This window comes from Bubalus kerabau, chromosome 18 (assembly GCF_029407905.1).
Source record: "Bubalus kerabau isolate K-KA32 ecotype Philippines breed swamp buffalo chromosome 18, PCC_UOA_SB_1v2, whole genome shotgun sequence".
Lineage (NCBI taxonomy): Eukaryota > Metazoa > Chordata > Mammalia > Artiodactyla > Bovidae > Bubalus > Bubalus kerabau.
In genome coordinates this window covers 11,665,083-11,690,785 of record NC_073641.1, presented here as the reverse complement: position 1 = coordinate 11,690,785, position 25,703 = coordinate 11,665,083, and the positions used below count along the sequence as shown (strand labels likewise).

The following is a 25,703-nucleotide window of genomic DNA, read 5'->3' as shown; positions in this document are numbered from 1 at the left end:
CAGGCTCCGCCTATCATGGCAGTCTGAGTTGTCCTAGACCTGTTGTATCTGAGCTTCTTGAACTTTTCTCCATTTCTGCTGCTCTGAGCTTATCATTCTCAAGGTAAGGTTGAGAAAGGTTTAAAACCACGTTAAAACTTTTAACTGTGTATATCTTTTGCCCAGCCATCGTACTTCCTAGACTTTATTGTAACAAAGCATTTACAAATACATAGCTATTTGCTGTATTATTATTTATAATAAAAATTATAAATAATCTAAATATCCATCATCATGAAAGTGAAAGCGTGAGTGAAAGTGAAAGTCGCTCAGTCATGTCTGACTCTTTACGACCCATGGAATTCTACTCCAGAATACTGGAGTGGGTAGCCTTTCCTTTCTCCAGAGGATCTTCCCAACCCAGGAATTGAACCAGGGTCTCTTGTGCTGCAGGTAGATTCTTTACCAACTGAGCTAAAGGGAGATCTTATCCATCATTATGGGAGTGCTTAAATGAACAATGCAAACATATAGGGAACGTTACACAGCATATGCTGAGTGTGAGGTAGACCTAAGGGTCTCTAAAGTTGCATGAACAGTATCGGAAATCTATTGCTGAATGAACAAAAGGAAAGTCACAGTTCAGTAGGTATAATCTGATGTCAAATCTGTAAAGTAAAAATGATCAGTGATGACAAAATGAAACTATGTTCTTTGGTAAGTATATGTGAAACCCAGGCATAGAAACATGCCTATAATAATCAAGCCAAATTGGCAGCGGTGGTTATTTCTGTGAAGAGACTGGGATTTAGAGGTTCTGGGAAATAGTTAGCTCTAAGTATCATTTAATATTTTTATTTTGGGAATGTATTTGTGCTTATTTGTATAATTAAAAGTGAATAAGATGAGATGGCTGGATGGCATCACTGACTCGATGGACGTGAGTCTGAGTGAACTCCGGGAGTTGGTAATGGACAGGGAGGCCTGGCGTGCTGCGATTCATGGGGTCGCAAAGAGTCGGACACGACTGAGCGACTGAACTGAACTGAACTGAATAACTTTTAAAAGTAAAATGAATGAAATGAGAGAGAGGGATTAAAAAAGAACTCAATGTTGAGAAATAGGCAGTTCTGGGGACTCCACTCTACCTCCGCATGTGCAGACAGCCCCGTGGAGACCCCCCACGCGGCCCCAGCCCCCTCCACTCACATTATCCAGGCCTGTTCAGGAACCATGTGCCTACCCTGGAGTCAGGGGTGCCAGTTCTTGGCTAGAAAGTTAAGAGAGAGATGGTGATAATAATTGACTTTGTTTAGCACGAGGAACATGAAGGATGGGAAGGAGATGCAGGGAAGGAAAAAAAACCTTTTCCTGTACCCCTGTTAGGTTTATTGACTGGGGTGCTGCAAATTAGATAGTCAAAAGACAGATTAACAGGAGAAAAACAATCAGAAGTTTGTTAATGTGTGCATCTGAGTACGCATAGGGGAACACTCAGTGATGAACAACTCAAATAGTGGTTAGATCTTGGGCTCCTAATAGCACCTTAACAAAAGAACAATAAATTTGTGGAGAAGCAACAAGTAAAGGAAAGGGGCTTTGTGCTTCTTGTGTGTTAGTTGCTCAGTCATGTCCAGCTCTTTGCAACCCCATGGAGTGAAGCCCACCAGGCTCCTCTGTCCATGGGATTCTCCAGGCAAGAGTACTGGAGTGGGTTGCCATTCCCTTCTCCAGGGGATCTTCCTGACCCAGGGATGGAACCTGGGTCTCCTGCATTGCAGGCAGACTCTTCACCATTTGAGCCACCAGGGAAGCCCAAAACAACCTTACACAGCAACAGACTGACAAAAGTGAATTCACTTCAATTGAGCTGATACCTGCTTGAATATATTATTGTATTCAAAAACTCTCAGTACTGATCTATAAAATCGTGTATTCACAAAGCATATGTTGTTATGGACACAGAAAATAATCAAATCCTTGTCTCCTTTAAAAAGAAATAAAACATAAAAATAAACTGTGTGTTCCATGATCTGTGTACTTTGCACTCTAATGTTCTGCATGACTCTCAGCAACACTGATCGGTAGTTTTGTTCCAAAATTTCCATGTATCCAAAGTAGTCACTCATTCGAGACCCATGCAGTGCTGCTTCTGTTAGGAAAACCGGCAGATCTTGAGTCTGAGTGTGCTGTAGAATGTCTTGTTGTAGATGTTTGAATATAGCTATAGAGACATACACTTGATAATCTGGACCAAGGAAAACACAGGTAGCAATGCAATGGCAGATTTCTATCCAATCTAAATAGTTCCCCAAACACTGAGTTATCCATTGCAGGTAAATCTGTGACGGTGCAAAACCAGACATGTGAAAAGCTGAAAAGTGGCACCTTCGCTTTCAGAAAGTAGCATTTGGTGCAGCAAATTTTAGGCAGGTAAATATGTAGGGGAAACTAATGGAAGATGCTGCTGCTGCTGCTGCTGCTAAGTCGCTTAGGTCGTGTCCGACTCTGTGCAACCCCATAGACGGCAGCCCACCAGGCTCCCCTGTCCCTGGGATTCTCCAGGCAAGAACACTGGAATGGGTTGCCATTTCCTTCTCCAATGCATGAAAGTGAAAAGTGATAGTGAAGTCACTCAGTCGTGTCTGACCCTCAGCGACCCCATGGACTGCAGCCTACCAGGCTCCTCCGTCCATGGGGTTTTCCAGGCAAGAGTACTGGAGTGGGGTGCCATTGCCTTCTCCGAATGGAAGATGAGGGTTGTTTTAATGAGGTTTGTTATGTAGCTGCCACTGCAGTTGTGTCTGAGGTGAATCTGGAATTGTCTCCAGTGATTAAGAATTGTCCTGCACTTCCTGGCAGAGAGAGAAGGAGGGCTGAGATTTTTTTTCTCAAGTCTGTTTCTTCTCAATTGTCTTCAGCTGAAAACAATCCTTGTTATAGAGGCATATTTTGGGGTGGCATACTCTGAACTCCTTCAGAGATAATCTAAGGAAAAAGACTTAATATCTTGGGTGCTGAGAGAGAAATAAAGGTGTCACTCTCAAGTATGAAGAAGGTAGTGCTGTGAGCAGGAAGCAAGCAAACGTGCTCTCAGATTTATCCTAACCCCTATTCCCAAGAGCCTTCATAGTCACTGTTTGCTGGGCTTGATTATCTTTCTTTCACCAGCTCTGGCTCTGTAGTCTGACTCACACAGGAAGGACAGGGGAGCAGACCCGCTCTTTGGGGTCATAGAAGTCTTTGACCTCACCATGAACCTGCTCCTCCCTTTGGTCCGCAGTCTTGAAACGGGGGCATGGTTTGAGTGGTCCTGGTCTCTTCAAGGCCTGGACCTGGCACTGAAGAGACTGGTCCTCTGCTGCCCTCTGCAGTAGAAAGACAACACTGCACGTTGTCTGGGGGCTTACCTTTTCAAGAGGCAACAATTGTGTTCTAACAGCCACCAAGCGGCTTGGGTGGTTTTTAACTTTTCACCCAGATGTTTCAGCTGGTGATTTTTGTTATTGGAAATTCCTTTACTTTCTCTAGTTCTAGTATTCTAATTTCTTTTATACATAATGCATGATTATATACGAAGTTTCAGTGGACTGAATGGGCCCCTCAAAATTCTTATGTTGAAATTCTAATCTCAGTGTGATGGTATTAGGACATGGGGCCTTTGGGCAGTAGTTGAGGGCAAAGCCCTCCTGAATGGGATTAGTGTCCTTATATTGGGTTGGCCCAAAAGTTCAGTCAGGTTTTCCGCAAGGTGTTACAGGAAAACCCAAATGAACTTTTGGACCAGCCCAATGAAAGCAGCTCCAGCGAGGTCTTTTGCCCCCTTTGGCCTGTGAGTACACAGCTAGAAGTTGGCAGTCTGCAACCTGGAAGAGGGCTGGCATACTGATCTCGGACTTCCAGACTCTAGAACAGTGAGAAATGAATTTCTGTGGTTTATAAGCCACCCAGTCTATGGTGGTTTGATAGAGCTGACCAAAGTAAGACAGTCACTTCATTCAAGATTTCTTCCCTGAACACTCAGATGGTAAAGAATCCACCTGCAATGCAGGAGACCTGGGTTCGATCCCTGGGTCGGGAAGACCCCTTGGAGAAGGGAATGGCAACCCACTCCAGTATTCCCACCTGGAGAGTCCCAGTGACAGAGGAGCCGAGCAGGCTACAGTCCATGGGGTTGCAAAGAGTTGAACACAACTAAGCGCCTAACACTTTCACTTACTTTCAAAGAAGAAGTACCATGCCAGTGACACCCGGACCTCTGTTGATATTTTCCATCTTCGTCATCCCTGACTACTCACATGGGATGGCATTTCAGGACCATCTGAGTGCATATGGGGTATATGATATGCTCCGGTGAGCAGACTGCTGGTGCTGGTCACCCAACTTGGCTTAGCGTAGGTATAAGTGCTATGTTCCTTATATCTTGAGAGTGGCTACGATTGGTCAGCAGGTGTAATGGTGTTAATGGCTGAAGGTGGAGTGGAAGGACTGGCACCCAACAGTTCAAAAGACAGTTTGTGTGCAGCGGTGGATTGGGTGATTATTCCACAGTCAACAGAGTCTTTCTATGTGGGACAGTGAGAATGAGCCAGAGCCTCTTTCTGCTTTCTGAGAGAGATTGTGTCAGTCTGCTGAAGCCCAGAATCTTACTCCTCAGTCCATCTCTATTGATGGTGTAGCTGGACTTTTGTGAGTCTCCTCTTACCGTTGAATTATTACCAACGTAGTCCTTTTCTTTTTGTTAGCTCTTTAATGGAACTTGGGAGGAGGTGTAACAAATGCTGCTGGTCTGACACCATGATACCTTGTATATCATCATGGGTTCTTATTACTGTAACAATGGAAGTATTTACAATAGAAAGGTCAAAATTTACAGTGCTAGAATCACAAATGGAGAGCTAAGAAGGGGGGTAGGAAACATTCAAAGGCAAAAATTTTTACATTATTGAGATGTTAAAATACACCCATAGATGGAGGTGCTTAGGTTAAATGTCTTCTATTTTTATTATCAACTGGAGATGTCTGTACAGCTCTGGCATAATACCTATGGGGTGTTCAAACACAGATCTTTCAAATTCCCAAAGAAATTTTGTGTGGCTTATTGCAAAGTTTGATTAATTAAAAATGAGTCTACATTCCAAGTAAGCAAAATAAGGCATAAAGACATTCTTCCTTTTTTCCTTTTAGTAAGTTTCCCATTAAGCCTTGCACTATTTCTTAAGTTGTTGTTGTTCAGTTGCTAAGTTGTGTCTGACTCTTTGCGACCCCATGGACTGTTACGCTCCAGGCTCCTCTGTCCTCCATTATCTCCAGGAGACTGCTCAAATTCATGTTCATTGTGTTGATGATACTATCTAACCATCTCATCCTCTGTTGCCCACTTCTCCTGCCCTCAATTTTCCCCAGCATCAGGGTCTCTTCCAATGAATCAGCTCTTCACATCAGGTGGCCAAAGTGTTGGAGCTTCCGTATCAGTCCTTCCAATGAGTATTCAGGGTTGATTTCTTTTAGAATGGACTGGTTTGATCTCCTTGATGTCCAAAGGACTCTCGAGCACCTTCTCCAGGACCGCAATTTGAAAGCATCATTTCTTCGGTGCTCAGCTTTCTTATGGTCCAACTCTCACATCTGTACATGGCTACTGGAAAAACCATAGCTTTGACTTATATGGATCTTTGTTGGCAAAGGAATATCTCTGCTTTTTAATATGCTATCTAGGTTGGTCATAGCTTTTCTTCCAAGGAGCAAGTGTCTTTTAATTTCATGGCTGCAGTCACTGTCCGCAGTGATTTTGGAGCCCAAGAAAATAAAATCTGCCCCTGTTTCCATTGTTCCCCATCTATTTGCCGAGAAGTGATGAGACCGGATGCCATGATCTTAGTATTTTGAATGTTGAGTTTTGAGCCAGCTTTTTCACTCTCTTCTTTCACTTTCATCAAGAGGCTCTTTAGTTCTTCTTCGCTTTCTGCCATAAGGGTGATGTCATCTGCCTATCTGAGGTTATTGATATTTCTCCTGGCAATCTAATTCCAGCTTGTGCTTCATCTAGCCTGGCATTTTGCATGATGTATTCTGCATATAAGTTAAATAAGCAGGGTGACAATATACAGCCTTGACGTACTCCTTTCCCAATTTGGATCCAATCTGTTGTTCCATGTCCGGTTCTAGCGGTTGCTTCTTGACCTGCATACAGGTTTCTCAGGAGGCAGGTAAGGTGGTCTGGTATTCCCATCTCTTTAAGAACTTAGGGAAGATAGCATAACATATGAAATGTGGTGGTGGTGGTTTAGTCACTAAGTCATGTCCGACTCTTACAACTCCATGAACAGTAGCCTGCCAGGCTCCTCTGTCCAATAAAGGATGGAATAGCACCTAAGTACACATTCTGAGTGGGCTCGTGTGTTCCAGACAAAAACAGAAGGGACCCAAAGAAAGGTATACCCAAAGAAAATATTTTGAATTACATGAGTGTAAAGCTGCAATCAAGATTGCCAGGAGAAATATCAACAACCTCAGGTATGCAGATGACACCACTCTTATGGCAAAGAGGAAGTGAAGAAATTCTTGATGAGGGTGAAAGAGAATAGTGAAAAATCTGGCTTAAAACTCGACATTCAAAAAACTAAGATCATGGCATCCGGGTCCATCACTTCATGGCAAATTGATGGAGAAAACATGGAAACAGGGGCAGATTTTATTTTCTTGGGCTCCATAATCAATGTGGACAGTGACCGCAGCCATGAAATTAAAAGACACTTGCCCCTTGGAAGAAAAGCTGTGACAAACCTCAGTTCAGTTCAATTACTCAGTCGTGTCCGACTCTTTGCGACCCCATGGACTGCAGCTCCCCAGGCCTCCCTGTCCATCACCATATCCCGGAGTTTACTCAAACTCATGTCCATTGAGTCGGTGATGCCATCCAACCATCTCATCCTCTGTCATCCCCTTCTCCTCCTACCTTCAGTCTTTCCCAGCATCAGGGTCTTTTCAAACGAGTCAGTTCTTCACATCAGGTGGCCAAAGTATTGGAGTTTCAGCTTCAGCATCAGTCCTTCCAGTGAATATTCAGGACTGATTTCCTTTAGGATGGACTGGTTGGATCTCCTTGCTGTCCAACGGACTCTCAAGAGTCTTCTCCAACACCACAATTCAAAAGCATCAATTCTTTGGCACTCAGCTTTCTTTATAGTCCATCTCTCACATCCATACATGACTACTGGAAAAATCATAGCTTTGACTAGACTGAACTTTGTTGACAAACCTAGACAGTGTATTAAAGAGCAAAGGTATCACTTTGCCCACAGAGGTCCATCTAGTCAAAGCTATGGTTTTTCCAGTGGTCATGTATGGTTGTGAGAGTTGGACCATAAAAAAAGCTGAGCACCGAAGAATTGATGCTTTTGAACTGGGGTGTTGGAGAAGACTCTTGAGAGTCCCTTGGACAGCAACGAGATCAAACCAGTCAGTCCTAAAGGAAATCAACCCTGAATATTCACTGGAAGAACTGATTCTGAAGCTGAAGCTCCAACACTTTAGCCAACTGATGAGAAAAGCTGACTCACTGGAAAAGACCCTAATGCTGGGAAAGATTGAAGGCAGGAGAAGGGGGTGGCAGAAGATGAGATGGTTGGATGATATCACTGACTCAGTGGATATGAGTTTGAACAAACTCTGGAAGATCATGACGGACAGGGAAGCCTGGAGTGCTGCAGTCCATGGGGTTGCAAAGAATTGGACACGACTTATTGACGGAATGACAACAACAAAGAATCCTACAAATATCCACTTGGAAAGGCAGTTTACCTATAAATTGAATAGGGATGAGTTCAGCTTTTTTTTTTTTTTTTTTTTTTTTTTTTGGTTAAAGGCATTCTGACTCTCTTTGGGGGACTTGACTTTCTCACTTGAGTCAGTACAATGAACTGTCAGATTCTTTATCCTTTCCTGCCAAGAAGTGGGAATGTGACCTGAGACCAACAGAACAGTCTCTCTCTGGAATTGGAACTTTAACAGAGTTAACAAAAAGACTGAAGGTAGTTGCTTCTGCTCATTCAAACCCTAGTTGCAATGTCCCAATATCCATTGTCAATTTCTGCAACTGAAATTCCATGAGTAGCTCTGTTCTGTCTTTTTTTTTTTTAATTTTATTTTATTTTTAAACTTCACATAATTGTATTAGTTTTGCCAAATATCAAAATGTCTTTTCAAGCTTGTTGGTCCTTCTTTTAGAGTTTGAGGATATTTCCCTATATTGTTTCCATAAATTCCACTTTTGCTCAAGGGAAGGGCAGATTTTTGGACAGATGGGGAACTGGCCACAATGAAGAAGAAAGTAGTTTCGGGCCTTTTCACATGTCAGGTATCAAGAGCCCACAGTTTAGTTCAGTTCAGTTCAGTTGCTCAGTCGTGTCCGACTCTTTGCGACCCCATGAATTGCAGCACGCCAGGCCTCCCTGTCCATCACCAACTCCCAGAGTTCACTCAAACTCATGTCCATAGAGTCGGTGATGCCATCCAGCCATCTCATCCTCTGTTGTCCCCTTCTCCTCCTGGCCCCAATCCCTCCCAGCATCATGGTCTTTTCCAATGAGTCAACTCTTTGCATGAGGTGGCCAAAGTATTGGAGTTTCAGCTTTAACATCAGTCCTTAGGAGTCGGACATGACTGAGTGACTTCACTTTCACTTTTCACTTTCATGCATTGGGGAAGGCAATGGCACCCCACTCCAGTGTTCTTGCCTGGGGAATCCCAGGGATGGGGGAGCCTGGTGGGCTGCCATCTCTGGGGTCGCACAGAGTCGGACACGACTGAAGTGACTTAGCAGCAGCAGCAGCAGCTTCCAAAGAACACCCAGGGCTGATCTCCTTTAGGATGGACTGGTTGGATCTCCTTGCAGTCCAAGGGACTCTCAAGGAGTCTTCTCCAACACCACAGTTCAAAAGCATCAATTCTTTGGTGCTCAGCTTTCTTTGTAGTCCAACTCTCACATCTATACGTGACCACTGGAAAAACCATAGCCTTGACTAGACAGACCTTTGTTGGCAAAGTAATGTCTCTCCTTTTTAATATGCTATCTAGGTTGGTCATAACTTTTCCTCCAAGGAGTAAGCGTCTTAATTTCATGGCTGAAGTCACCATCTGCTGTGATTTTGGTGCCCCCCAAAATAAAGTCTGACACTGTTTCCAATGTTTCCCTATCTATTTCCCATGAAGTGATGGGACCAGATGCCATGATCTTCGTTTTCTGAATGTTGAGCTTTAAGCCAACTTTTTCACTCTCCATTTCCACTTTCATCAAGAGGCTTTTAGTTCCTCTTCACTTTCTGCCGTAAGGGTGGTGTCATCTGCATATCTGAAGTTATTGATATTTCTCCCGGCAATCTTGATTCCAGCTTGTGTTTCTTCCAGTCCAGCGTTTCTCATGATGTACTCTGCATATAAGTTAAATAAGCAGGGTGACAATTTACAGCCTTGATGTACTCCTTTTCCTATTTGGAACCAGTCTGTTGTTCCATGTCCAGTTCTAACTGTTGCTTCCTGACCTGCATATAGGTTTCTCAAGAGGCAGGTCAGGTGGTCTGGTATTCCCATCTCTTTCAGGATTTTCCACAGTTTATTGTGATCCACATAATCAAAGGCTTTGGCATAGTCAATAAAGGAGAAATAAATGTTTTTCTGGAACTCTCTTCCTTTTTCCATGAGCCCACAGTATATACCAGCAAAGCTACACATTCTGCTTTCCCGAGGTTCACCAGCAGGTGGCGCTATGACAAATGAAATAGCTGATGCCCCCAAATAAATGGTACAAGGCATTCTGAAACAGTCGGAAAGGACGACTCCTTCTGATGGCATTGGAGAACTTAAAGCAATTCAAGAATAATAAAATCAAATGTTTAATTTATTGCCTCAGGGTAATTTTCTGTGTCCTGACTACCCTGGCACTTTAAGACTCACAATTACTGATGTAATGGTCATATTGCCACAGGCATAGTTCATGTAGAGTTCCTTCTTTGTCTTAGCATTTTGGATAAGTTCTGAGTATATCAGAGCAGACAGTTTAGCTGCTGGCCATTTTAATGACAGAGAGTGCATTTACAGTTCATGATATTTATATTCTGTACACATGCACACACATAAGTTACCAGCAGAGAAGCCAAAATTGGGTTGTCTTCAGAATCACTGCAACCTACAAGGCTTTAAAAATACAGTATCTGTGGAATTTGGAGGAAGAAAAGGCTGTGATCCAAGTATTTGAAATAAGCCATGTTGGGGACTTCCCTCGTGGTCCAGTGACTAAGACTGTGCTCCCATTGCAGGGGGCACGGGTTTGATCCCTGGTTGGGGAACTAAGATCCTGCATGCTGCACGGGGTAGACAAAAAAAAGCCATGTTGTGTTTTGTGTATGATCACAATAGAAGGCAATCCTTAGATATGTAAGGGCACAGGAATCGTACCATCTGCATCCCCTTCTTGAAAAAACTGCTCCAGCTAACCAAGAGATGAAGCAAAGGAGAGAGGGAAGTGAGGGAACCCGTGGTTTGAAAGGAATCCTGGTCCCAACAGGAGCCTAGCCTCAAAGTGAAAGTGAAAGTGTTCGTTGTGTCCGACTCTGAACAGTAGCCTACCAGGCTCCTCTGCCTACCAGGCTTCTCTGTCCATGGGATTCTCCAGGCCAGAATGCTGGAGCGGGCATCCATTCCCTTCTCCAGGGGACCTTCCCAACCCAGGGATCGAACCCAGGTCTCCTGTGTTGCAGGCGGATTCTTTACCATCTGAGCTACCTGGGAGCCCCAAGCCTAGCTGTAAACCTAACCTGAACTCTGAAGCTGGGAGGTCATTGGAGTCTTTGTTGTCGGGAATTTTGCCGTCAAAGAGTCAGTGTGCTTCCCTAAGCTGCTTCCTTCCTCAGCTGCTCATTTTCCTGTACCAGGAAATGTGTCTATTATGACACGTCCTTTGCCCCTTCATACACGTAGAATCTAATACTTTGTTTGGCAAGCACTTGTGATTTGAAATTTGTTTATGCATTTGCAAACAAAGCCTAGTCTATCCAGGGGCTATGACTCAGAGCTAAAAAATACATTTTCCCATTTCCACCAAGCAGGATACTTAATGAAATTTAAAGAGCTTTTTATTGTCATGCAAAGTCATGATTTTCTGCATCTTTAAAACTTGGATTAAATAATTTTATCCTACAAAAATAAAAGGATTGGTTTGTAGATAAATATATAAAGGCATACATTAGATTTAAAAAAAAAAAGAAACATCTTGAATGCTACCAGTAGAAAATAGTTGAATAAAGGGTGGCATGGCCCTATTTTTGGATATTATGTAACTATTCAAAAGGAGGAGTTTGATTTAGATGTAATGCTCTATGGGAAAAGACACAAGAAAGCGAGTCGAAGAGAAGAAATGTGTGTGGCATGACCTAGTTTTGTTAAATTGGAGAAAAAGCTTTTATTGGTGTGAAGATTTTCATCTGGGTGCATTACTATGAACATAGAGAAGAATGTGGACATTAAGCAATTAACATGTATCCTCTTAGGAAGAGGTGGTAGTGGGAGGGAGGGTCATAGGGAGGGGAAATATTGTTAGGTTTTTCTTTGATATCTTCAGGATTTTGAAAGGGGGGCTTATAATAAAAGGTGATAAAAAGTATATATTGCTTTTTAGTTTGAAAGAAAAATCCAATAAAGTAAATATTAAACATAACTCACCCAGAATGACTTCCGTGTTTTATTTTTGCAATTTATTTATTTATCATATATTTATTTTTGGCTGCACTGGTTCTTTGTTGCTGTGTGAGGGCTTTCTCTAGTTGCGGTGCGTGGGTTTCTGATTGCATGGCTTATTTTGCTGCAGAGCACAGGCTCTATGTCTTTGTAGATTTGCCTATTATGAAACTTTATCTAAATGACCATACCGTAGATGTGTCTGGCTTTTTGCAATTAGTTCAGTTCAGCTCAGTTCAGTCGCTCAGTCGTGTCCAACTCTTTGCGACCCCATGAATCGCAGCACGCCAGGTCTCCCTGTCCATCACCAACTCCCGGAGTTCACTCAAACTCATGTCCATCGAGTCAGTGATGCCATCCAGCCATCTCATCCTCTGTCATCCCTTTCTCCTCCTGCCCCCAGTGCCTCCCAGCATCAGAGTCTTTTCCAATGAATCAACTCTTCGCATGAGGTAGCCAAAGTATTGGAGTTTCAGCTTCAGTATCAGTCCTTCCAATGAACACCCAGGACTGATCTCCTTTAGGATGGACTGGCTGGACCTCCTTGCAGTCCAAGGGACTCTCAAGAGTCTTCTCCAACACCACAGTTCAAAAGCATCAGTTATTTGGCGCTCAGCTTTCTTTGTAGTCCAACTCTCACATCCATACATGACCACAGGAAAAACCATAGCCTTGACTAGACGGACCTTTGTTGGCAAAGTAATGTCTCTGCTTTTGAATATGCTGTCTAGGTTGGTCATAACTTTCCTTCCAAGGAGTAAGCATCTTTTAATTTCATGGCTGCAATTAGTATAGTTGTCAAAATTTTTTCATATTATGGCATGTATCACTATTTAACTCCTTTTGTAGACAAACACTATTTCATTACATGGACATATCACTTTTGTTTATCCATTCATGAGTTGATTAACATTTGCATTGTTTATACTTTTTGTCTATTTCTTGACTAATGCTGCTTTGAACATTCATGGACAAGTTTTTCTGTGGACATAGTTTTGGATTCTTTTTGATATACATTTAGGATAGAATTGCTGAGTCTCATGGTAACTCAGTGTTTAACATTTTTGGAAACTGCCCAAGCAGCTATGCCGTTTCACAATATCACAAGGAATGCAAGCGAATTCTACTTTCTCCACACCCTTGCCACTGCTTGTTATTTTCTGTTGTTTATTTTAGCCATCCTGGTGTGTATGAAATAATTTTGATTTACTTTTTCCTAACAACTTATCTTGTTATTTTTAATGGTCTTTCAGCTATTTGTATTTCTTTTCTGAATAAATGTCTTTTTAAATCCTTTGCTCATTAAAATAAAATTGGGTTATTTGTGTTCCCATTGTTGGAATGTAAGAGCTCTTTATACATTTTAGATAGATATTCCTTAGTAGATAAGTGATTTGCAAAAATTTTTTTCTCATTCTATGGGTTGTTGTTATTTTCTTGATGGTATCACTTGAGAGGTTTTAGTTTTGATGCAATACAATTTATCTATTTTTTCTTATTTATGTTTGTGCTATTTTTTGGCCATGCCATGTGGCATGTGGAATCTTAGTTCCCTGAGCAGGATTCAAACCCATGTCCCCCATGCATTGGTAGTGTGCAGTCTTAACCATTGGACTGCCAGGGACGTCTCTATGTTTGTGCTTTTTTAATTGTATTTGAGAAACCATTACTTAATCCAAGGTCATAAAAATTTATTCCTATATTTCTTTTAAAAGTTTTATAGTTCTAGCTCTTACATTTAGGTCTGTGATTCATTTTGAATTGTTTTGTAATATAAGGTGTGAGGTTGGAGTCAGACTTGGATTTCTTTTTGTTTCGTTTTTGTTTTTTGCATATGTATATACTGTTGTCCCAGCAACATTATTGAAAACACCATTCTTTCCCATTCAGTTGTTTTGACATGCTTGTGAAAAAATCTGTTTATCATAGATATATGAGCTTATTTCTGGACCCTCAGTTAGATCCCATTGATCAGAAAACGAAGATCATGGCATCTGGTCCCATCACTTCATGGGAAATAGATGGGGAAACAGTGGAAACAGTGGCAGACTTTATTTTGGGGGGCTCCAAAATCACTGCAGATGGTGACTGCAGCCATGAAATTAAAAGATGCTTACTCCTTGGAAGCAAAGTTATGACCAACCTAGATAGCATATTCAAAAGCAGAGACATTACTTTGCCAACAAATGTCCATCTAGTCAAGGCTATGGTTTTTCCAGTGGTCATGTATGGATGCGAGAGTTGGACTGTGAAGAAAGCTGAGCGCCGAAGAATTGATGCTTTTGAACTGTGGTGTTGGAGAAGACTCTTGAGAGTCCCTTGGACTGCAAGGAGATCCAACCAGTCCATTCTAAAGGAGATCAGCCTGGGTGTTCTTTGGAAGGACTGATGCTGAAGCTGAAACTCCAGTACTTTGGCCACCTCATTGGAAGAGTTGATTCATTGGAAAAGACTCTGATGCTGGGAGGGATTGGGGGCAGGAGGAGAAGGGGACGACAGAGGATGAGATGGCTGGATGGCATCACCGACTCGGTGGACATGAGTTTGAGTGAACTCCAGGAGTTGGTGATGGACAGGGAGGCCTGGCGTGCTGCAATTCATGGGGTCACAAATAGTCGGACACGACTGAGAGACTGACCTGAACTGAACTGAACTGATCTGTGTATCTGTCCTTATGCCAGTATTGCACTTTCTTGATTAATGTAGGTTCTAAATAAGTTTTGCAATTGGGAAGTGTGAGTCCTCCAAATTTCTTTTTCTTTTTCAAGATTATTTGGTTATTCTGGGTCCCTTGCATCTCCATATAAATTTAGAATCATCTTGTCAACTTCTACAAAGAAACGCAGTGGATTTTGATAGAGATTAAATTGAACCTGTAGATTAGTTGGGGGAGTTTGGCCATCTTAACAATATTAAGTGTTCCAATCCAGGAACGTAGGATATCTATTTATTTAGATCTTCTTAAATTTCTTTCAGTGATTTTTTTTTTTGTAGTTTTCAAAGTACAAGTCTTATACTTTTCTGATAAATTATTTCTAAAGTATTTTGTTTATGTTTTTGTGATTATACTTGTCTTCTTAATTTCATTTTCAGATTGTTCATTGTTAGTGTATAGAAATACAACTTTTTTTTGTATATTATCTTGTATTCTGAACTTTGCTGAATGCTTTAAATCTAATAGCTTTTATTTTTTTGACATTTCTTAGGATTTTCTATATATGAGATTATGTCGTCTCTAATAGGGTTACTTTGTCCTTTACCATCTTGACGCTGTTATCTCCTTTGCCCAGGCTTATCTGCATATAGTACAACGTTGAACAGAGGTGATTAGGGCGGACATCTGTCTTGTTTTTAATTGTAGGAGGAAAGCATTCAGCCTTTCACTATTAAGTATGATGTTAGTGAAGGTTTTTATTAAGATGCTCTTTATTTTAAATTCTTTATTGAGGAACGCTCCTTTTATTTCTAGTTAATTGAGTAGGGTTTCTTTTTGATAGTGAAAAGGTATTGGACTTTGTAAATTAACAACAAAAAGTGCCACTCTAGGTATGACGGGACATATAAAAAGCTGTACTTATTTAATGTATATAACTGGATGAACTTGAAGATATATACCTGTGAAGCCATCCCCGTCTATACCATAAGTATACCCATTATTTCCATTGGCAATTGTTTTTCTGCATTTGTTGAGATAATCATGTAGTTTTAATCCTTTATTTTTTAAAAAAATAATGTATTTATTTTTGGCTGTGCTGGGTCTTTGTTGATGCAGGGCTGTCTCTAGTTGTGATGAGCGGGGTCTATTCTCTAGTTTCGGTGTGAGGCTTCTCATTGTAGTGCTTCTCTTGTAGCAGACCATGAACTCTAGGGTGTGCGTGTTGATATCATACTGAAGATTTTTGCATCTAAATTTATAAGAGATATTGGTTTTTGGTTTCTCCTGTGATGACTTTGTCTAGTTTTGATAAAACTGGCCCCATAAAATGAATTGGGGAGTGTTCTTTCCTTTGCAAACTTTTGGAAGAGTCTGTGGAAAGGGTTGCTAATTCTTTAAATAGTTGGTAGAATTTACCACTGAAGCCATTCTAGCCCTGGGCTTTGCTCGCAGGCAGTTTTTGGATTACTAATCCAGTCTCTTTACTTGTCATAGGTCTATTCCTTCTTAAGTCAGTTTTAGTAGTTTGTATCTTGCTAGGAATTTGTCCATTTCATCTAGGTTATGTAATTTGTTCCATACATTGTTAATTGTGTTTGTTTATTTCATTTCATTTTTGTAAGGTCGGAATTTATGTCTCCTGCTTCATTCCTGATTATAGTAATTTGAGCTTCTTTTAGTCTTTTCTCGGTCAGTCTTGCTAAATGTTTGTCAATTTTGTTGACCTTTTCAAAGAAGCAACTTTTGGTTTTACTAGTTTTCTTTATTATCTTTCTATTTTTAAATTAATTAATATTCTGATTTAACATTATTATCTCCTTCTTCTTGCTTTAGGTTTGGTTTGCCCTTTTTTTAGTTTCTTAAGCTAGAAGGTTGTTGTTGATTCAAGATTTAAAAAAAATTTTAACATAGGAATATAATGCTATAAATTTGCTTCTAAGCACTGCTTTAGTGTCATTCCAGAAGTTTTAATGTGCTATGTTTTAATTTTCAATCATATTGAAATATTTTGTAGTTCCCTCTGTGGTAATTTCTTCTTTTGACTTAATTTGTTCTTTCAGGGTATGTTGATTAATTTCCACACTTGTGAATACCCCTAAATTTCCTTCTGTCATTGACTTCTAATTTTATTCCATTGTGGTTGGAAAGCATGTTTTCAATTTTGTAAAATTATTCATTCTCATTTTATGGCTTAATATATGGTCTGTTCTCCAGAATGTTCAATGTGTACTTTAGAAGATTTTATGTTTACTACAATGCTGTGTTACTTTACAATAAAGTGAATCAATTATACATACATATACTCTTTTTTAGATTCTTTTCCAATATAGATCATTATAGAGAATTGAGTAGAGTTCTGTGTGCCATGCAATAGGTTGTAATTGGCTATCTATTTTATGTGTAATAGTGTGTATATGGAGAAGGCAGTGACACCCCACTCCAATACTCTTGCCTGGAAAATCCCATGGACAGAGGAGCCTGGTGGGCTGCAGTCCATGGGGTCTCAAAGAGTCGGACACGACTGAGCGACTTCACTTTCACTTTTCACTTTCATGCATTGGAGAAGAAAATGGCAACCCACTCCTGTGTTCTTGCCTGGAGAATCCCAGGGACGGGGGAGCCTGGTGGGCTGCTGTCTATGGGGTCGCACAGAGTCGGACACGACTGAAGCGACTTAACAGCAGCAGCAGCAGCAGCAGTGTGCATATGGGGCTTTCCTGGTGGCTTAGACGGTAAAGAATCTGCCTGCAAAGCTAGAGACCTAGGTTCAATCCCTGGGCTGGGAAGATCCCCTGGGGGAGGGCATGGCAAACCACTCCAGTATTCTTTCCTGGAGAATTCCATGGACAGAGGAGCCTGGCATGCTACAGTCCACGGGGTCACAAAGAGTCAGACACAACTGAGTGACCAAGCACAGTTCAGCACAGTGTGTATATGTCAATCCCAGTCCCCCAGTTTATCCCTCTTCTGCTTTCCCCCTGGTAATCAAAAGTCTGTTTTCTATATCTGTGACTCTATTTCTGTTTTGCCAATAAGTTCATTTGTGCCATTTTTTAAGATTCCACATATAAGTGCTATCATAGAGAGTGTAGTCTTTTTGCAAATATAATAACCCAGAGATTATCATACTGAGTTAAGTCGGTATGATAATCTCTGGGTCCATCCATGTTACTGCAGATGGCATTATTTCATTCTTTTTTTGTGTGTGCTTGAGTAATATTCCATTGTATATGTATGTACCATATTTTTCTTTATCCATTGCTCTGTTAATAGATACAGGTTACTTCCAGGTCCTGGCTATTGTAAATTGTGCTGCTGTGAGCACTAGGGTGCATGTATCTCTTCGAGTTATGGTTTTCTCCAGATAATATGCCCAGGAGTGGGATTGCTGGACCATATGGTAGCTGTATTTTTAGCTTTTAAAGGAACCTCTGTACTGTTCTCCATAGTGGCTGCACCAATTTACATTCCCACCAACAGTGCAAGAGGGCTCCCTTTCTGCCACACTGATCTACTTATTCATGATGTCACATTGTTGTTTAGTGGCTAAGTTGTTTGTGTCCGACTCTTATGCGACCCTGCGGACTATAGCCTGCCAGGTTCCTCTGTCCATGGAATTTCCCAGGCAAGAACACTGGAGTGGGTTGCCATTTCTCTCTCCAGGGGATCTTCCTGACCCAGGGATCAAATTAGAATCTCCTGCATCGGCAGGAGAATTTTTTACCAGTGAGCCACCAGGGAAGCCCATTATAATGAACAGCATATGTTATTTTTCCTTAAGGGCCTGCAGTTCTTGATGCTATTTATTCAGTCCAACAAATATCTCCTCTGTGCCAGGTATCTCCTCTCTCCTCTCTAGACTGTGGCGCAAATGCTAAAAACAAGATTATCAACTATTCCTCAATTTAAAAAAATTACAAAATCTCTGCCTTCATGCAACTATATCTCACATAAAAGATATCAAGTGTGTTAGCAAATAAGATCATCTCAAATACGATTATTAAGCTATTTTGGGCTTCCCTCATGGCTCAGACTATAAAGAATCTGCTTGCAATGTAGAAGACTCGCTTTTGTTTCTCTATTGCTGTAAAGAAAATAAGGTAATGGGATAGCAAATGGCTGAGGGAGAAGGATACTCAGAGGAGGTGACATTTGAGCAGAGTCCTGAGGAATAAGAAAGAGACATCCACAGAAAGATTCAGGGAAAGAGCGTTCCCGTCAGAGGAACACCAAAGATAAAGTCCCTGAGACAGGAAAGAGCTAATCTGAGGGACCCAAAGGCCAGTGGGACCAGCCCATTCTGAATAAGATTGAAAAGAAGCAGGGGTCAGATCATGTAGGGCTTTGTAGGCTGTGGTAAGGAGGGTGAATTTTATTCCAGTTGCACTCAGGACCTATGGAGAGTCTTAAGTGTGTGATTGATTTATGATTGCCTTTTGAGATGTTTTCTCTGGCTGATGAGTTAAACCGTTGGGGGCACTGTGCAAAAACCAAGGGCAAGAGTGAACGCAGAGCAGCAGGGAGGCTGCAGCAGTCGTCTAAGGGAGAAGGGAAAGTGGTTTGGACTAGTGTTTTAGCAGAGGAGAGGGTGAAAAGGGGTCATATAGATTTGGGTGAACATTCAGTAAGAGCCTGAAGGACTTGCTGATGGATTGGATGCAAATGGAAGAGGGAAAAAAGGAATCAGGGATAACTCACATTTTTGGTCTGGGCACCCAGGAGGCTGGTGAGAGAAAGCTTTTAAAGGCAAAAAATGGTCTTGCGTACTACTTTGTAAAGTTAACTCATACAGTGTTGGCTATATCACATAATTGAAATTAGATAAAAATTCTCAACAAAATGTTGTGAGGGAATCCATAAAGATTTTAATTATTTCTTCTGCCTGGTGGGACTAAGGATGGCTTTCCTCCCTTATTCTATTTTTCTGTATTTTCTAAGTCTCTTGTGATGAGCGTATATTATTTACTAATGTAACAAAGTCAATTTTATAAACTGAGACAAAAATGGAAGAATACAGCTGCAAAGACTTCCTGGAGGAGGTGAAGAATTGGTTGAGATTTATTTGGATGTGTTTCTTATCACAGAGCATTATGCAAAGAGCAGAAAGATTAAGCTCTTTTTTCAAGTAGCTGTTTGTTGAATCGAAAATGACAGCTTTGTAAGGGTGATTTGAATTTCCATCTGTCCAAATGTTAAATAGAAATATAAGGAGTAGATTGGTTACTTTGGCTTCATGTTAAAACCTGTAGACTTAGGGCAGCTCATAAATATAAGTTGCCAGAAAAAAGATCTAAGAATTGAAATTCTCAGTCCTTATTTGAGATGAATCTCCTAGTATCCTTTTTGCTATTGTGAGTAACATCACCTTTTATTTGGTAGCTATATGCGCAGTATTTATTATTTTATGCTGGAATCATCTTAATTAACTAAAGTTTTGTTGGCTATATATGCTAATTGTTCAACATATTGTGTATGGTAATCTTTCAGTAGTGTCCGATTCTTTGCCTCCCCATGGACTGTAGCCCGTCAGGCTCCTCTGTCCATGGAATTCTTCAGGCAAGAATACTGGAGTGAGTAGCCATTCCCTTCTGCAGGAGATCTTCCTGACCCAGGGATCCACCCCTGGTCTCCCACATTGCGGGCAGATTCTTCAGCATCTAAGTCACCAGTGAAGCCCTGTTCAATGTATTAGGTCCTTTAAAATTTCCACTTAATGAAATAATTATGTATAATTGTTTGTGATTAATTAGAGAACAACAAAGATATTTATTGGTTTATATGCACATTTGATGCAATGTGCATATATTTGCAATGGCTTGAAGGTGGTAGAGAAATTTCTTAAAACTTTCAAGAATCGCCTTAATGTAAATTTTGGAAAGCTTAAACAGAATATGGCACTTGCTGCGATTTCTGAACATTTTATTCCTGCTCACAAGCAGAGCATTTGTGAAATCAGCATTTCTTGTAATAGGATTGGGTTGTAAATTGTGGTGCCATCTGCAAATAAACTAATAACATGTGAGGCACCGCCAGTTTTTATGCCTTATAATTTGGGATGATTCTCATCACAACTGTGATTGGTTCTATTGTGAAAGCAAGAGGAATGAGTAGATTGCAGTCTCATTTCCCTCTAGACTGCAGTCTAGACAACAAAATTTATTTTGGGGGAAGATTTAGCTTCCTTACACAGAGAAATAATAACCTAAAAGACATTTCTTCCAAATTACATTTTCTTTTTATTCCTAAAGAAATATTCCCTCTATGGAGCTTCTAATGCATGGACACATTTCTGCAATTTATGGTAGTGAATTAAATTAAAATTTCCTCTATCAGTGTCTGCCAATTTCCTGTTCCAAATAAATCTGCTGTGTTTGGGAGACATAGGAGTCTATAAAACTGTTTTTGTTGTATCTCCATTGAATTAGAGCAAAAGCACAAAATAGGAATTTTCCTATTTGCTAAAATCAAAATTCAAATAAAAATAAAAATAGACAGATCCCATCTTGTTCTATTATCTTGCTGCTCTTAAGGTTTTCAATGATTTTTTCCTAGTTATTTTTCCTATCACCAGACATTAAGGGCAGAATGAGAGTTTAGGAAATGAATTTCAGACAATGGTTAAATGTCTACGGAAGATAAAGTAACAACTTTTTTTTTCCTCTCCAAATTCTTGTGATATCTTTTTTGCTTACATCGGATAATTATGTGTGAGTGTGTGTGTATGGTACATATGTTAGTTTACAGTTACCCTTCTATTTTATTCCTTACTTATCTCTGAAAATTTATCATTGGAATTTTTTTCAGCTGTTAATCCAGAAATATCAGTATATCACTAGGGTTGCTCTGGACCGAAAAAGTTGATAGTTGTACCAACTCTGAAGTTTTGAGACAATGTTTGCCAACAAAGGTCCATCTAGTCAAGGCTATGGTTTTTCCAGTGGTCATGTATGAATGTGAGAGTTGGACTGTGAAGAAAGTTGAGTGCCGAAGAATTGATGGTTTTGAACTGTGGTGTTGGAAAAGACTCTTGAGAGTCCCTTGGACTGCAAGGAGATCCAACCAGTCCATTCTAAAGGAGATCAGTCCTGGGATTTCTTTGGAGGGAATAATGCTGAAGCTGAAACTCCAGTACTTTGGCCACCTCATGCGAAGAGTTGACTGATTGGAAAAGACTCGGATGCTGGGAGGGATTGGGGGCAGGAGGAGAAGGGGACGACAGAAGATGAGATGGCTGGATGGCATCACTGAGTCAATGGACGTGAGTCTGAGTGAACTCCAGGAGTTGGTGATGGACAAGGAGGCCTGGCGTGCTGTGATTCATGGGGTCGCAAAGAGTCGGACACGACTGAGCGACTGAACTAAACTGAACTTTACTATAAGGGCTAGTAGAGACATGAAGTCTCCATTGGCAGAATAATGATCTGATGTATCTTCAAACCAGTATTCTTGAGATATTTGATCTGAAGTTATTTAGCGGGAAGGTTGAACACTCTATGGAGAAAGGAGGACACTTGGGACCCCTTGTTTATTAGACTCTGGCCCTGGACTTGCACATCACACTCTGTATAACAAATATCTCATTGTTGTTCTTCAGTCTCTCAGTCTTGTCCGACTCTTTGTAACCCCTGAACTGCAGCGGGCTTCCCTGTCCTTCACTATCTTTCCGAGCTTGCTCAAACTTGTGTCCACTGAGTCAGTGATACCATCCAACCATCTCATCCTCTGTTGTCCCCTTCTCTTCCTGCCCTCAATCTTTCCCAGCATCAGGGGCTTTTCCAATGAGTTGATTCTTTGCATCAGGTGGTCAAAGGACTTGAGCTTCAGCTTCAGCATCAGTCCTTCCAATGAATAGTCAGGGTTGGATTCCTTTAGGATTGACTGGTTGGATCTCCTTGCAGTCCAAGGGACTCTCAAGAGTCTTCTCCTGCACCACAGTTCAAAAGCATCAGTTCTTCAGCTTTCAGCCTTCTTTATGGTCCAACTATCACATCCTTACATGACTACTGGAAAAACCTTAGCTTTGACTATATGGACCTTTGTTGGCAAAGTGATGTCTCTGCTTTTTACTGCTCTATTTGGGTTTGTCATAGCTTTTCTTCCAAGGAGCAAGCGTCTTTTAATTTTGTGGCTGCAGTCACCATCCACAAAGATTTTGGAGCTCAAGGAAAAAAAAATATTGTTTATATGTCCAGTTCAAACCCTAATTTTTGTGTTAAAGACTTCCATTTAATTTGTAAGAATTCTTTGAATCTTTTTAGGTAGGAGAACTCTACGTAAAATCAATGCTTAGCTTACTCAAAAAGAAAGAAAGAAATTATTATCAGAGACAGATATTATTTTCATACCCTAAGCAAAAAGGATAATTTTTTTGGATTTGGAATATTCACTTTTTGTTAAGCATAAAAACCATATATCAGACCTGAATTTAAAAACATAACTCTGTATAATTACAACCTAAGCTAGATATTTAGGGAATAAGATAAATTGACAGAATAAAGTATGTTTATATTTAGCTATATGTTAATATATTTATTGTTAATGTATATTGAATATAGTTAATATAGAAATGTTTATGTTTTCACACACTTTGTGCTACACGAGGCAGGTGGAATTATGTAGAGTATCCTGTGTTTATTATTTAATATAATTGCTGTTCATCTGAAAGAGCTGAAGACCGGAACTGCATAGGAAGTAAGTATTTTGTATTTTCTCTGGGTGGAAGCAGGCAGAGCTTCCTACGGTTGCCATCTCAACAATCGCCACGGTGTGGCAGCAGCGGCCCGCTCAACCCCCTGCCGTGGGCCGTGTTCAACGTGGCACGCCTCCCTTTCCTAGGAGCTAGAAAGCTGTAATTATGTGGATGCTGAGTTGGAAGGGAGGACGGTTATTTAGGGTAAGTCCCTCAAAATATTACTAATACAGTATTATGTAATCATAATAGTATTGATGCATGCATCGTGGAGGGTTATTTCCTTTTAGTTTCTTTTTTTCCCCCCAAATAAACACATTCTCCCATCTGTGTGGGCAACTGTGCCTTTACAAGTAATCACTTAATCTCAAATCTACTATGGTATGAGCCAAGATATTGTCAAATATTAAACAAACACAATATGAGCAACATAGCCCCTCAGAAATGCTGTACATGACTTTAAGAAACAGAAGCAGTGTCAGTTTCTTTGTGAATGCTTTCTTATTCATGGCAACGGCATCACTTCCTAAGAGCATGTGACACTAAGGAGTTTACTGAGATTTGTGTGATGGCTATAGAGCTGCCAGATCTCACGTGCTATTCCCATTATGCCTGCTGAAGCTCAGAGATGGTTAAGATGCAGCTCGTTTCCAACTTGAGCTGGTAACACAAGTCACAGCTGAAATGGCTTGTGCTTTCATAAACAAACAATTGTGGAATCAGACCTCACATTAGAGACTTTGTTTAAGAAGCACCCAGATCTGCTTTAGGAACCCTCTGCTCATGCATTGTCCCCAAACAGTGGTTCATGATCCTTGAAATCTCAAATATCAGTAACTACTTAGAATCCTTCTGGAGAGAAGAGTGCTTTAATTGGTCACTTTTAGTTATCCACTTTCAGTTATTGGCCCATCCCTAAGGACATGGTTGGAGAAGGCGACGGCACCCCACTCCAGTACTCTTGCCTGGAAAATCCCATGCACGGAGGACCCTAGTAGCCTGCAGTCCATGGGGTAACGAAGAGCCAGACACGACTGAAGCAACTTAGCAGCAGCAACAGCAGCAAGGGCATGGTATCTGGAGGGGCATGGCGACCCCCTCCAGTATTCTTGCCTGGAGAATTCCATGGACAGAGGAGCCTGGCAGATTGCAGTCCACTGAGTTGCACACGACTGAAGGGACTTAGCACGCATGCATACAAGGACATGCCAAGTGTGTGGCAAAGCACAGGATATCTTCATGAAGAGCCATATTTGCTCCTTGAGTACTAGAAAACATGACTGTTAAGTTCTTACAGGTAGATCTGAAATAAAATGCATCATTCACATAAGCCTTAAGATGAAACATGCATTTTCAATTAATGTCTTGCTGGCAGTGGACTGTTTTACTGCACATCTTTCAAGCATTCTGCAGCCATGTATTTTCTGTTTTCTGTCTAAGGAAGAGATAGTAAATGGAGGTTAGAAAATTTGAAAAGCACTAACCAATTAGCTTCGGTTTATTCAAAGGTAATGCTCTGCTGCTGCTAAGTCGCTTCAGTTGTGTCCGACTCCCTGCAACCCCATAGACGGCAGCCCACCAGGCTCTGCCGTCCCTGGGATTCTCCAGGCAAGAACACTGGAGTGGGTTGCCATTTCCTTCTCCAATGCATGAAAGTGAAAAGTGAAAGTGAAGTCGCTCAGTCATGTCCGACTCTTCGAGACCCCATGGACTGCAGCCTACCAGGCTCCTCCGTCCATGGGATTTTCCAGGCAAGAGTACTGGAGTGGGTTGCCATTGCCTTCTTGGAAAGTTAACGCTTACCTGTTATCTATTGTAGTGTTAACTGTGGCCATGAAACACTGAGGAGTGACAAAGCAGGCTGTTGTCTAGGAGGGAGGGATCTTGCATAGTTCCACTTGGGTACCACACTGGCAGTCTTTGGACAGAAGAAGGGCACTGGCTGCCTGAAGAGCTTCAAAGGCATCATCTCAATCTGCTCATGAAATACCTGTGACTCCCCTAGGTCTCGGCCTGCCATTGCAGGAATCTTGAGAGACGTGGGTTTGATCCCTGAGTGGGGTAGATCCCCTGGAGAAGGAAATGGCAACCCACTCCAGTATTCTGGCCTGGGAAATGCCAAGGACAGAGTTGCCTGGTGGGCTACAGTCCATGGGGGTTGCAAAGAGTCAGACATGACTGAGCAACTAACACACATATGCTCCTAAGTCTCTAGGATTATGCCTCTGATTTTTTTTATCCCCTTAGTTTGGTTTCTCCTGTAATCAAGTTACTGCTAAATGCAAAAGAACCCAGACCATCTTACATGTAGGTACTTAGCATCTGGATGCCTACATTCTAGATCTTGCTCATTAGGACTGTCTTGCTTAAGTCCTACCTCTTAGCATCAGAGATGGTTTGGATACTCTGGTACATATTCTGAAGCCTTCCAAGCTTCCCTTCTGAACTTCTGAACTTCTTCCCTTCTGAACCTTTGGCCCTCTGGATCCTTCATGATCTGGCTCCTGGCTGCTCTTCATTTCCCAACAGTTCTCAGACACCCATGCTAATACAGCCTCACCAGCATTCATGCCGTTCCTCAAACATGTCCAGCCATTCTTATCTCAGGATCTTTCCCTTGCTTTTATTCTTCCAGGAATGCTCATC

General features: G+C 41.2%; 1 long non-coding RNA gene across 1 annotated transcript in view; it reads left to right on the top strand.

Moving 5' to 3' along the window:
• Positions 1 to 25,703, top strand: part of LOC129632881 (uncharacterized) — a 148,819-nt gene that overhangs the window by 80,788 nt on the left and 42,328 nt on the right. The window lies entirely within an intron of this gene.